Here is a 12,528-nt window from a genome sequence, read left to right as displayed (position 1 = left end):
TCTTTCTTTCTTTCTTTCTTTCTTTCTTTCTTTCTTTTCTTTCTTTTTCTTTCTTTCTTTCTCTCACTCTTTCCTTCCTTCCTCCCTCCTTCCCTCCCTCCCTACCTTCCTCCTCCCTCCCTTCTTTCCTCTCTTCTTGTGCTCTTGGTGTCATATCTAAAACAAACAAAGAAAAAGAAAAAGTAAAGCATAATGTTTAATCCAAGATCACTAAGTTTAACAATTGCATTTCTTACATTTAGGTCCATGACCCATTTTGAATTAATTTTTGTACATGGTGTGAGGTAGAGATCTAACTACATTCTTTCAAATGTGGATATCCAGCTGCTCCTGCATCACTTGTTGAAAAGACTATTCTTCCCCCTTGTGTGTTTGTTTCTAGACTCTCAATTCTATTCCTTATGCCAGTACCACACTGTCTTGATTACTATAGTTTTGCAGTAAGTTTTGAAATAGTAAGGTTAGTGTAAGTCTTTCAACTTTGCTCTTCTTTTTCAAGATTGTCTTGGCTACTCTGGACTCTTTGCAATTCTATATGAATTTTAAAATCAGTTTTCAACTTCTGCAAAAAGGGCAGGTAGGATTTTAATGGGGATTACATTGAATCTGTAGATCATTTGTAAATTTTTTTTTATTAAAGATTTTTATTTTTATTTTTGGACAGAGAGAGAGACAGGGAGAGAGGGAACACAAGCAGGGGAGTAGGAGAGGGAGAAGCAGGCTTCCTGACGAGAAGGGAGCCCGATGGGGGCTTGATCCCAGGACCCTGGGATCATGACCTGAGCCGAAGGCAGACACTTAACAACTGAGCCACCCAGGCGCCTCTGTAGATCATTTGAAGGAGTATTGACATCTTAACAATATTAAGTCTTTCGATCCAAGGACACAAGATGACTTTACATTTATTTAGGTCTTCTTTAATTTCTTTATTTTTTTAAAGATTTTATTTATTTATTTTTTTAAAGAAAGAGAGTGTGCGAGTGGGAGGAGGGGAGAGGGAAAGGGAGAGAATCTTTTTTTTAAAGATTTTACTTATTTATTTTTGAGAGAGAGCGATAGAGAGAGCATGTGCAAGAGCGGGGGGCGGGGGGAAGGTTAGAGGGAGAGGTAGACTCCCTGCTGAGCAGGGACCCCAGTGCAGGACTGGATCCCAGAACCCTGGGATCATGACCCAAGCTGAAGGCAGACACTTAAATGACTGAGCCACCCAGGCGCCTGGGAGAGAGAGAATCTTAAACAGGCTCCACACTCAGCACGGAGCCTGACGCAGGGCTTGATCCCACGACCTTGAGATCATGACCTGAGCCAAAATCAAGAGTCGGACCCCTAACTGACTGAGCCACCCAGGCGCCCCTGGTCTTCTTTAATTTCTTTTAATGATATTTTGTAGTTTTCAATGTACAAGCCTGGAACCTCTTTTGTTAAATGTACTCCTATTTTATACTATTATAAATGATCATAAACAAAATTATTTTCTATATTTAATTTTCTAGTGTTATAATAAGTTTTGAGAGGACTTAATTGGCCAAAGACTACAAGCCTGGCCTGTGCAACTTTGGGATTGTTCAACTCCTAAAGAAAACCATGAGCTCCCAAACCTGCACCAGCCGGAACCTGCTGTGGAAGCTGTGTCCTCACTTCCCCCAGAGAGGCGCATTCTCCAATGCCCTCTTCATTTGTGGTCCCTAGAGGACAAGGAAGGAACTCCCAGAAGGCAAAGCCAGGGGCCACAGGAAATAATAGACAGAGGAGATGTTTTCAGGTAATCAGTACCAAGGAACCTACTCCTCGGGGAGGCTGGGAATCTTTGGAATTCTTGCCCCAAGGAATCTACTAATTGCTATGTTCCTGCTTCAAGTTTTCTAATTTTTCCTTTCCAAAAGGCAGTTTTGATTGTGGTTCTTGTGGTCTTACCTCCTCTTGTATATGCCTATTGCTGGTGGAAGGGGCAAATAGATAACTTGCTTTTTAGTTTATATGTCACTGGATTGATATCTGAACTTCATACCAAGATCTGACAGTCACCAAGAGGGCCTGGGCTTTGAGCTGGTTGCAGTAATGGATGGGACTGGAGTGCCTAGGTGGCTCAGTCAGAAGTCTGCCTCAGGCTCAGGTCATAGGCTTGGGGTCCTGGGATAGAGCTCCACATCAGGGTCCCTGCTCGGTGGGGAGTCTGCTTCTCCTTCTCCCTCTACCCCTCCCTACCACTCATGCTTTCTCTGTCTCGCTCTCAAATCAATAAATAAAATCTAAAAAAATAAATAAGTAATGGATGGGGCCCTGTGGGTCTGGGATGTGGGCGGGAGATTAACACGTTCCGTCGGGGGAGAAAGAGTGTGTTTATGTGGGTGGCCAGAGGGGCAGGCCGCGGCAGGGAACGATAGCTTTTCTTTGGTAGCCACTCTCCTCTTCTTCAATAGTGGAGTATTTAAGTGGACACTTTGCTGCCCAGCAAAAGGCTGTATTTCCTAACTTCCTTTGCAACTTGGTGTGCATTTTGATCAAGTCTGAGGGCAATGCGGTGGGAATGGACATGATGCATGCCACTTTCAGGCCGTGCCCTTCAATGGAAACAGGACTGTTTTCTCCTTCCCCTTTTCCCTTTCCTTCCGGCTGGGAGGTTGAAGTGCTGGCAAGGGCTGGAGCCTCCATCGTGGAGGGGAACTCAGAGCAACAGACTGGAGAAGCTACCATATCACCCCTGTCCTGCCTTCCTAGCCTTCTCATGCAGGCATGAAACTTCTACTTATTTGATACACTGTCTTTGGGGACTTCTTTGTTATAGCAGCCTAACTGTTAACCTAACTAATACAGGAAGTGTGTCTGTTTTTAAGATGGGAGAGACTACGGCATGTTTCTATGCTTCTGGAAATGACCAATTAGAGACAGAGAGACTGATGAGCAGAGAGTGGGGGGATAACCAAGGAGCAAAATCCTTGAGGAGATGAGAAGGGGTGGGATCCAGGGAACAGGGATGGAATTCTTCTTGGGCTGAAGAAACTGGGATGCGTGTTCCATTGTGACAGGAAGAATAAAAAAAAATGGTCTAGACACAGAGAGATTTGTGGATTCAGTGGTGGGAGGATGAGAGAGGTTCAATATATTTGCAAGCAAGTAATGTCATGATAACACATGGAATCTTTATTTTATTGGACTCTTCCACACAGCACTGGTTCCCTGACACACTCGCCATTGATCTATGCATGGCTTATTTTTATTTAATTAGTTATTTGTAATGATGTAATAGACACCTGCAAAATCACCACCCAAACAAAAGCCTCGACAATGACCCACATCTTGCATATGGTTCCTCTTCCCTATCCCATCCCCCTGCCTCCCCCACCCAGTGACTATCATCCTAAATGCTGTGTACCACATTCCCTTGCTTTCCTTTTATATAGTGTTATTATGCCTATGTATATTTCCAAATATTATATACATATATTTTATATTAACTGTTTGTAACCTCAATAAAAGAGTATCATTCTCCATGTAATCTTTGGGCGTTTACATTTTTCAGTTAATTGTATATTGCCAAGATGTATCCATTTGTTTTCTGTTGCCGTGGCTCTTAACCTGCTGTATGGTATTCTGTTGTGTGAATACACCACAGTTTATTCATCCACAAGCCAGAGAATCTGGGAAAGGAAAATGAAGGCAGGAGGGGGCTGATGGATAGAGAGAAAGTGAAGGAATCAGCAAACCGGAGAGTTTCTCTGAAGCCAGAGAACTATTTAGGGGCTCTTGGGCCAGGGAGCTGAGAGGCTCAGAGGTGATGGATGGAGAGGGGAGCTGGAATTTCTGATTTCAGAAGTGAGGCCTCGGGTGACCATAAGGTCTTCAGGGATAAATGTGGCGATGGAGAGCTAAGGCTGGAATTATCGGAGATGACGGTGACGGAAGCGAGAGGTCAGGGTGTAGATATGTTTGTTTAGGAGAGTGGCAGGTGGGGGAGTAGAGGAAAAGATGAAGAGGTTGGAGCTGGGGGTCTTCCATGGGAGAGGAAGCACACCTAGGAGGCTGGGAGATGACAGGGATCAGGAGGGAGGAGGGTAGAGCTGGAAGCAGGAGCGTCAATGGTGCGGGGCTTTGTGAGGGCATGGGAGTACGGGCTGGAAATGACAATGAGGAGTAATTAACACAAACTCCACCTTTTGGTCTTCAGGTGCAGAGAATATGAGAATAAACAGCCTCCCTTGAGAGGGCTGCAGGGAGATGGTGGCTCAGGACCAGAAGAGGAGGAAACATTCCAAGAAGAACTTGAAAACAGGGGAGTGTGCTGACTGGCGCAAGAGCTCCTGAGTGCATTGTGCAAGAGAAGAGGGGAGGGGTACAGCAGGTGAGGCAGGCAGGCGGGCCGGGACTCAAGTGAGGCGGGCAAGCTGTGGTGGGAAGGCAGACCCTAGCTCTCCTGGAAGGCCAGCCTTGGCTATCCCCCACAAGCTAGGAGCAGGGTCATCACTCAGCATCATGCCCCCCATGCCACTGTGTCACCAGCCCTGTTTGTCCCTCATTCCTGATAGATCTCATGGGGATGGCAGTGGGGAACCAAAAGTCAATACTCTTTCCTTGGGTCCAGTGCTGGGGTCAGGGGAAACCAGTGTGGAGAATGGCCTGGGTTAGAGGTGGGACCAGAAGTCTTGCCTCCACCTCTAAAGGGATCCAGAGATGCAGTCTGGAGACCTCATGTCATCTTCTGGCCAGTTCAGGTAGGGCCTGCTGGTTCCCATAGCCCAGGGCTGGTCCAACTTGCCCTATGAGAAGTTTTCTTTTCATACCCAGTATGAGGGTGGAGACTCCATCTTGGCTTTCAGGGAGGCCTCTCTGAGGGAGGAGGTTTGGAGGGAAAGAAGAAGGGGTAAAGCCAGCTGCTTGGGAGCCAAGGATGGCTGTAAGAAAGACATGGGCCTGCCCGCCATTGTTCTTAAACACAATCAGTACAGAAGAAAGGAAAAAAGCCCAGCCCAGCCCCAGCCTGTGTTTCTGTGGTCTGAAGCAATGTTTCCTTCTGGATTTCCCAAATGGGCTCACCTCAATTATCCTTCAAGTATAAAAGCTTGGCATGAGGGTGAGGGATCATCTGACACAAAGTCCTCCTATTATTTTCTGTGCCTCACCTCCTGCAATGACCTCAAATATGGCCAGCCACTGCCTCTTCCCCATCCCAGAAACCCGGAATCTTCCAAGCTGATGCTCTCTCAGAACCACAGGCTGTAGAAGATCCGAGTAGGAGCCCAGGGATGGAACACTCCCAGGTGGCAGGAGAAGAGGCAGTTATGGGCAGTTTTTCCTTTTCCTCCATTGCTTAGTTCTCAGGAAATCTGTGCCCCCAGTTCTCTGCCTCAGGGGGAGATGGGCTCTCTGCTGTGCTCACCCACCCTAATGCAGGGGTGCAGCTCCTATCATGGAGGCAGGGAGGGGCAATGACTATATTTATCCGTGGCTCTAGCTCTCAGGAACCCCCAGTCTGATGAGGGAGCCATGACCTCCCCGTTATAGGACCCCCTGGGCCAACGCAGTCTGGTCTAACCCACATGCAAAACACTTTGGAACTTGGGCCCTTGAGAATGGAGTCAGGATGTAGGGAGAAATAAAACATAACTTTGTAGGTAGGGAGAGCAGATCTGGCCCTGTGATGTGCCTTGTCACATTCTCAGCGAAGTGTGGGCTGGTCACAGGCAGCATTTTCTGGGTTTGGATTGGAGGTATCTGGGTCAGGGAACAAATTCAGTGCCGGACACAAGCGATATCGTTTTCAGCCTACAGCAGTGAGTACCAAGAAAAGGTCCGAAGACACATTACTTAAAATACACACTTGGCTGATGTTAACAGAGACTCAAAATAAGAGCGGCTCAAACAAGATAGATGTTCATTTCCTCTTGTGTAGCAGTCCAGGCATAAACAGTTCAGGGCCAAAAGGGCACTAAGGACTCAGGCTTCTTCTCCTAACTTGCTACAGCGCCATCTCTATGGTCCTGTTCTTGCCGGAGGATCCTAGGTGGTTCACCAGCACAAGGGCTTCCAGATTGTGGGAAGTAGGGGGGACAAGGGTCAAAAGAGACTGCTCCCCTCTTTTTAAGGACAGCCTCTGGAAGCGCGCACCTTGTTTTGCTCACACCCTACTGGTCAGAACTCTTATACCTGCTAGCCTTCGCTGCAAGGGAGCCTGGGAAATGTAGTTTTTATTCCAGGCAGCCAGGGATCCAGTAAACACTTTTTGTTCTATTGGAGAAAAGGAAAAATTGTGACCGGGAGCCACCTGGTAGTTCGGCCACATGAAACCCCAAGTGCATGGTAAAGAGCTTCTTATGTCTATCTGCCCTGTACCTCATTCCCCCTGGCCACAGGGTTGGGCAAGTGACTCAGTCTGAGAAAATCAGAGTAACGCATCCCCGGGCTACAGCCATTGGTCCAGGAGTGGGCACATGACTCAAGCAGAGCCAATCAGAGTTCTTCCTCAGGACTTTTTCCTAACCAAATCTGGTAGCATGGTGCAATTTCCTTTCTGGTCCTGAAACTATGAGAAAGCAATCCTGAGCTGCCCAAGGTGATTTTTCCAGCCTCTGAGAGACACAGGGAGGGGAGAATCACCCAGCAGGGGGAGTAGGCCTCATTCTAGACCTCCCTGGGGCCTGCTTTTTATCCTTGCCCTGATGGAGCCGGCTCGTCAATACCATCTTTCGCCAAGCTGATTCAAGGTGGGTCCTGGCCATCAGCAACCCAGAGTCCTGACTTATCACAGAGCTGAAAGTGATGTTTTTTTTTCTCCCTGGGGGAATCAGTGGGGTGGGGGTGGAAGGTAGACACAACTAAGATTGACAACCTGGAAGAAAAGAATGTGGGCTCCAGCCAAGCCCCATCTTTCTCCTGCACATTTGGCCCGAAGCATCTTAAAGTTCCCACACAGCATCTCACAGTAACTGGCTGCTGGGTTTCTTTGCATTTTCCAGTCGGTCCTGTTTCCTGCAAGGAGCCAGCGCAGCTGTGAGGAGGGGGCCTGAGGAGGGGCAACCCTTACAAAGGGCCCTTTCTCAGCGGGTCTGGGCTGTTATCAGCCAAACCTAAACTCTGAATCACCTGCATCCGTGGGCAGCCCCGTAGGTGGGGCTGCTTGATTCCCCCTCTGGGCCTTCCTGCGTCAGGACCTGTGAGTGGGGGCGGACTCTCAATAAAGGTTCATTGTTTTCTGTCCCCTCACGCTATCAAGGTTCTGTCCAAGACCTTCCTGAGCCCCCCTCTTCCTCTTCTCTTCACTCATCCCCTGGCCCTGGCCCTGGTCCCTCTGGGCACTCTCCCATCCCCACCCCACCTTGTAGACCAGCATAAACTCCTCAGGCAAGATGGGGTGGAGGCTGAGGAAGGCCAGGAATGTGCAGGAGCCTTCTCCCTCCAACTCGGTCGGAATGAGGACCGAATCTGAGAATGTCTTGTATTTCTGAACTTGTGAACCCCCCCCCCCCCATACACAATTCCCTGGGTCTCCTGAGTCCCCTACCCGCCACAGACAGCAACCAAGCTGTCCTGGGCCTGTGGTGTCACCTGGTGGCCAGCCTTGGAACTGTCTGGCTCCCAACCTCTCCTCCACTTCCCTTATGGGGGGGGGGGTTGTAGCAATAGGCACACATATGTGCCCTAATCTCCATTTTTCTCTCTGTTTTTGTTCTTTCTTTGTTTTTGTTTTTACCACAGTTCAGTTCAGCTCATTCTTCCTCAGGCCGTCTTGAAAACCCAAATCACACACCCTTGAATCTGCTTTTTTCATCTCCTTTCTAACAGCTCTACCCGTTACCTCAGGAGGTCCTTTCCCCACCGTTTACTCTGTCTGCCCAAACAATCCCGGCTGACTGAGTGTCAGGATGGAGCCAGGCCTGCCCCTGTGTCAAGAAAAGGGCAGACTACATGTCAGAAAGATTAATTAGAATGATGAAGAACAAAGGCTTTCAGCCTCTAAAGCCCCTGAAGAACAGCTCGAAGTTCCCTCAGAACGTCCCACCCATCTTCTACTCTTGTTAAGAAACCTGCTTTCCCTCAAGCACCAGCTTTCAAGAGAAAATAAACAGACTTTTCTAGATCAGCATTATTGTTTTTCCATTTCTACCTACAGGTCTTGCAACAGTAGGGTTCTCTTTTTTTTCTGCCTGTGGCAGCCCAGCTTTGTGACGGGCATTTACCACCTGACCTGGAAAACAGCCCCGTTCGTGCCTCTGAGTCCTCAATTTTCTATTGGCTCATTGTCTGGAATGCCATTCCATTTCACAGAAACAAAGTTTTGAAATATAACTCATCCGTAAGCTGGGACTGCCCGATTGTAGACATTTAAGATCGTGAGATACTTTCCAGGGCAAGATGGTGGCTGCTTACTATTGTTTTAGACAGGCTGATGCAGGAGGACGATCTGATTTCCCAAGAAATGGAAATCTTGACACACACACCCCCACACACTAGAAGCCTTGTGGCTTCCAGAATGGGCTGAGCCAGTGGAATAAGGTTACAGGGAGGGGCTGTGGAGTGAAGAACTCAGGCTGTGGACACAAAGACCAGGTAGAGAGAGTGTGAGAAGAGCTGAGCTGAGTGCAGGGTGCTGGAGAGAAGTCTTAGGACCAAGGACTGGAGAGATACACCCAACCAACATTTATCAAGCACCTGCCACACATCAGGAAGGACCCAATGGGGAAACATGTGGGTGCCCCAAGCAGGCTAATAATTTTATGTTCCCTCAAAGTGATATTCTTTTACTATCAGTTCAACTTGAATGCAGTGGAATTGGCCTCTGCTTAGAAGAAGGGGGGCATGGACAGAGAAGGGGATCCCCATTGGCAACACTCCATCTTCCCTGAGCAGTTCAGCTCTGACCCCACACTTGCATGCTGCAGTTAGACGAACAAAACTTTTTAGAAACCCTGTCCCACCCTCCTTAGAAAACAGCTTAGAGACCAACTGTTGTTACTCTAGCCTGCTCTTTTTGGGGTCCACCCACCACCCCATTGCAAGTAGCTCATTAAAGCAGAGTATGCAACTGTCCCTTAGAGGAGTTCCAGGCATGGTTTTCTTCATCTCTTTACATTTCCAGTGGTGTCTGAGTGCCTCATAAAGATGGCACCCTATCTAGCTGCATGGCTGCCTGACCCCTTAAACCAGCCCTGGTGTTGGGCGCCGAGCATGCTGTCACCCTGCCATATAAGTCTCATGATCTCCATTCTACCTGCTGAAACTGAGGCTGAGGGAGGTTAGGTAAGCTGCCCAAGACGCCCATAGCTGTGAGTAAGTCTCACTTTGGAGCTGAGATCTGAATTCGGGCTCACCCATGTTATTCCAAAGCCCAGATCTTCTTCACTTCCTCCCCCTCCCCTGGGAGAAAATGGGAAGAAAAAGCCCTTGAGAGCTGAAGGATGGGCCCTCTGAGGAGAGACAGGAGGTGGAGGTTTGAACAGGGAGTTGTGACAAGCTGTTGGAGACCCAGTGGGTGCCAGGAAGCTGGGTGCTCAGTCGCACTGCAAGATGGCCCAGGGTGGGGTGAGCAGAGCCAGTGTGGGCTCCCAGGGTGTGAGAGGGCGAGGAAGGCTTGGTGGGGGGAGCGCGTGATGCAGCCAGGCCAGGGCCTTCCCCCCACAGGCAGGCATGCTGGCACTGCCCACTGACAGGACAGGGTAGGCCTGGGGTCTGGCAAAAAGAGGCTAAAGAGCACAGGAGGGATCTTTTTTTTTTTTTTTTTTTTTTAAAGATTTTATTTATTTATTTGAGACAGAGAGAATGAGAGGGAGGAGGGTCAGAGGGAGAAGCAGACTCCCTGCCGAGCAGGGAGCCCGATGCGGGACTCGATGCGGTACTCGATCCCGGGACTCCAGGATCATGACCTGAGCCGAAGGCAGTCGCTTAAGGAACTGAGCCACCCAGGCGCCCCACAGGAGGGATCTTTGCAGGAGAAATCCCTCCTTCAGCCCTAGATCGGAGGCTGCAGAAAGTCATTTGGGTCAAGTGGAGGCAGGATACCGAGCACCCTGGGGCTGGCCCCCCGTTGCTCCCCTTTCTCTCCTCATTTCCCTTCCCTCCAAACCCCCAGCGCCGGCGGGCACAGCTCCAGGACCTGGCAGCCTGTTCCTGGCCTCCCCAGCAGAGGGCTCCAGAGCAGAGCTCAGGAGGGTTGGGTGGGGAAAGGAATCGGGCCGAGCTCCCTAAACAGAGGTACAGGAAGAACAGGGCCTTGCACGTGGCTCACAGGGGTCCAGGTGCCCACAGACGCGGGCGGTCTTCCCTCCTGCGTGGCTGTGTCCGCATTTCGGTGCACAACGTGGGTGTATGTAAGTGTGTAAAGGGCGTGTATCTGGGTCTGTATGTATCTGCCGGTGCGTTTACACGACTGCTTGTGTGTAAGTCTGTTGGGTAGTTGGGCTGGACGTGTGTGTTTGCTCATTTCCGCTTTGCACACACCGGCCCTGCTCATGACCCCATGGGTCTGCGGGTGCCCGTGTGATTTGTGCATAGGTATCTACGCTTGGGCTTGGAAGGAGGAAAGAGAAAAACAGGTGTTGGGGACGTGCTGGGCAATCTCAACATTCTCAGGGACAGGGATGCCCCTGTCCCGTCCCAGATGTCACAGTGTGTCCACAGCCCTCTGGCTGATAGTGCCCGGCCCTCCTCAGCTTTGCTCCCTGCCCTGTGAAAATGAAAGACCCCTGGAGTAGGTGGCGTAGTTCATTTCTGTCTAGGACCCACACGTCCATGTGTGTGCATGTGCACAACTGTGACTTTTTTGGATAGAGATTGAGTTATTTTTTTCTGGAGAGAAAAATGTTGACATGCCTTTGGAGAATCGTCTGCCCAGAAAAATCCCCTGATGTATGAAGAAGGCATGTGCATCCCTTCTCTCTAACACACACCCCTCTCAGAGGCCCGGGATCTTACCAAGTGTGGTGTTTGGGCCCCCTCGGGGCGTCACCTGCACCGCTTTCCCAGTCCCATCCAGCATGGGGCAAGGATCCCATAGAGCTGGGCCGCAGGATGGGAGCAGACTCAGCCCTGTGTCTCCAGGCAAGGTTGATTTCCTGTGGCTGCTGGAACAAATCACCACAAACTAAGCGGCTTAAAACAAAACAAATGTATTCTCTTACAGTTCTTAGGTGAGATGTCCAGGCTCAGTCTGACTGGGCTAACGTCGAGGTGTTGGCAGGGCTGGTTTGTCCTGGAGGCTCTGGGAGGCTCTCTGTCTCCTTGCCGAGCTCAGCTTCGAGGGGCTGCCTGTGTCCTTTGGCTTGTGGCCCCTTCCTTCGTCTTCAGAGGGCCTCACTCCAGTCTCTGCTCTGTCAACACACTGCCTACTTCTGTTCTCACCCTCCTGCGTCTCCCGTGCTTGTGATTACTTTGGGCCCCCCTGGCGGACCCCCATCTCAAGAGCCTTAACTGAACCACAACTGCAAAGCTCCTCTTGCCATGTAAGAACATTCTCAGGTTCTGGGGATTACCTGGCCATGTTTGGGAGCTGTTATTCAGCATGTGGCCCTCAGCCGTAGCTCAGAGGCTCAGTCTCCATTGGCCTCTTCTCTGATGTCAGGACACTGAGGCTTTGCCTTACTGGGCTCTGGATGAGATGGGCCTGGCTCCACTCATTGTCGAGTCTCTAGGCCTCATGCTGTCTCCTCTGCTTCGTCAGAAGGGAAGCCCTGTCTACCCTGCATCTGGCACCCTGAGGGGGTGTCTACCCCTGAGGGGCATCTTCAACCTGTGAAGAATTCCTCCAGCTCCAACTTAGTTTAGGATCTGAATTGGACCTTTCTTCAAGGCGGGGTCTTCAACTGCCCCCCTGTGACGTGGGGACAAGAATCCTAGACCCAACTCAAGGACCCTGGGTAGGTATCTCAAATGCCTGAGTGGGAGAGGCAGAGATGTGGGAACCCACTCCTGCAGTTGTCCCCACCGGATCCAGCTCCCAGAGCTCAGGCCACCCCAGTTACAACCAGGACTTAAAAGAGCAAGAGAGGGACAATGCTGAGCCAGCCCGGGGAGTCCCACAGGACCCAGTTGGTCAGGCCGGTGCCCTCAGAGGCCTCCTGAGTGAAGTGCCTCTTTGAGCCAGACCTTCCCTCCTTCCTTCCTTCCCTCCTTCCTTCCTTCCTTCCTTCCTTCCTTCCTTCCTTCCTTTCTTCCTTCCTTCCTTCCTTCCTTCCCCTGACATATGTCAGACACAGGATGTGGAGGTAGAAATGGTCAGTCCCCCGCTGCCTGTGACAAACCAGTGGGGAGACAACCATGCAAACACCCCCTGCCAAGCGGTGTGTTGGGCACTGGTCCCTGGAGTTCCCCAGAGCCCTGTGGAAGCCAAATGAGGCTGCCTAAGGTGCCAGGAGGGCTTCTTGGGGCTGGTGGTTCTGCATTGCAAACCCCAAAACACTGAGTCGCCCTGCACATACCATTCAGGGAGAGACAGCCATGGTTTGGCTCATGCCGTTCCCACTGCTTGCTATTTTTCTACTCCTCTCCTGGATAGCTCTGACTCAGGTGCCACCTCCTTCAGGAAGTCTTCCCTGAAGTCTG

The sequence above is a fragment of the Mirounga angustirostris genome, unplaced genomic scaffold (genome assembly GCF_029215605.1).
Source record: "Mirounga angustirostris isolate CCGP_5_RB_7025 unplaced genomic scaffold, mMirAng1.0.hap1 SCAF_10, whole genome shotgun sequence".
NCBI classification, from domain to species: domain Eukaryota; kingdom Metazoa; phylum Chordata; class Mammalia; order Carnivora; family Phocidae; genus Mirounga; species Mirounga angustirostris.
This window is presented reverse-complemented; position numbering follows the sequence as displayed.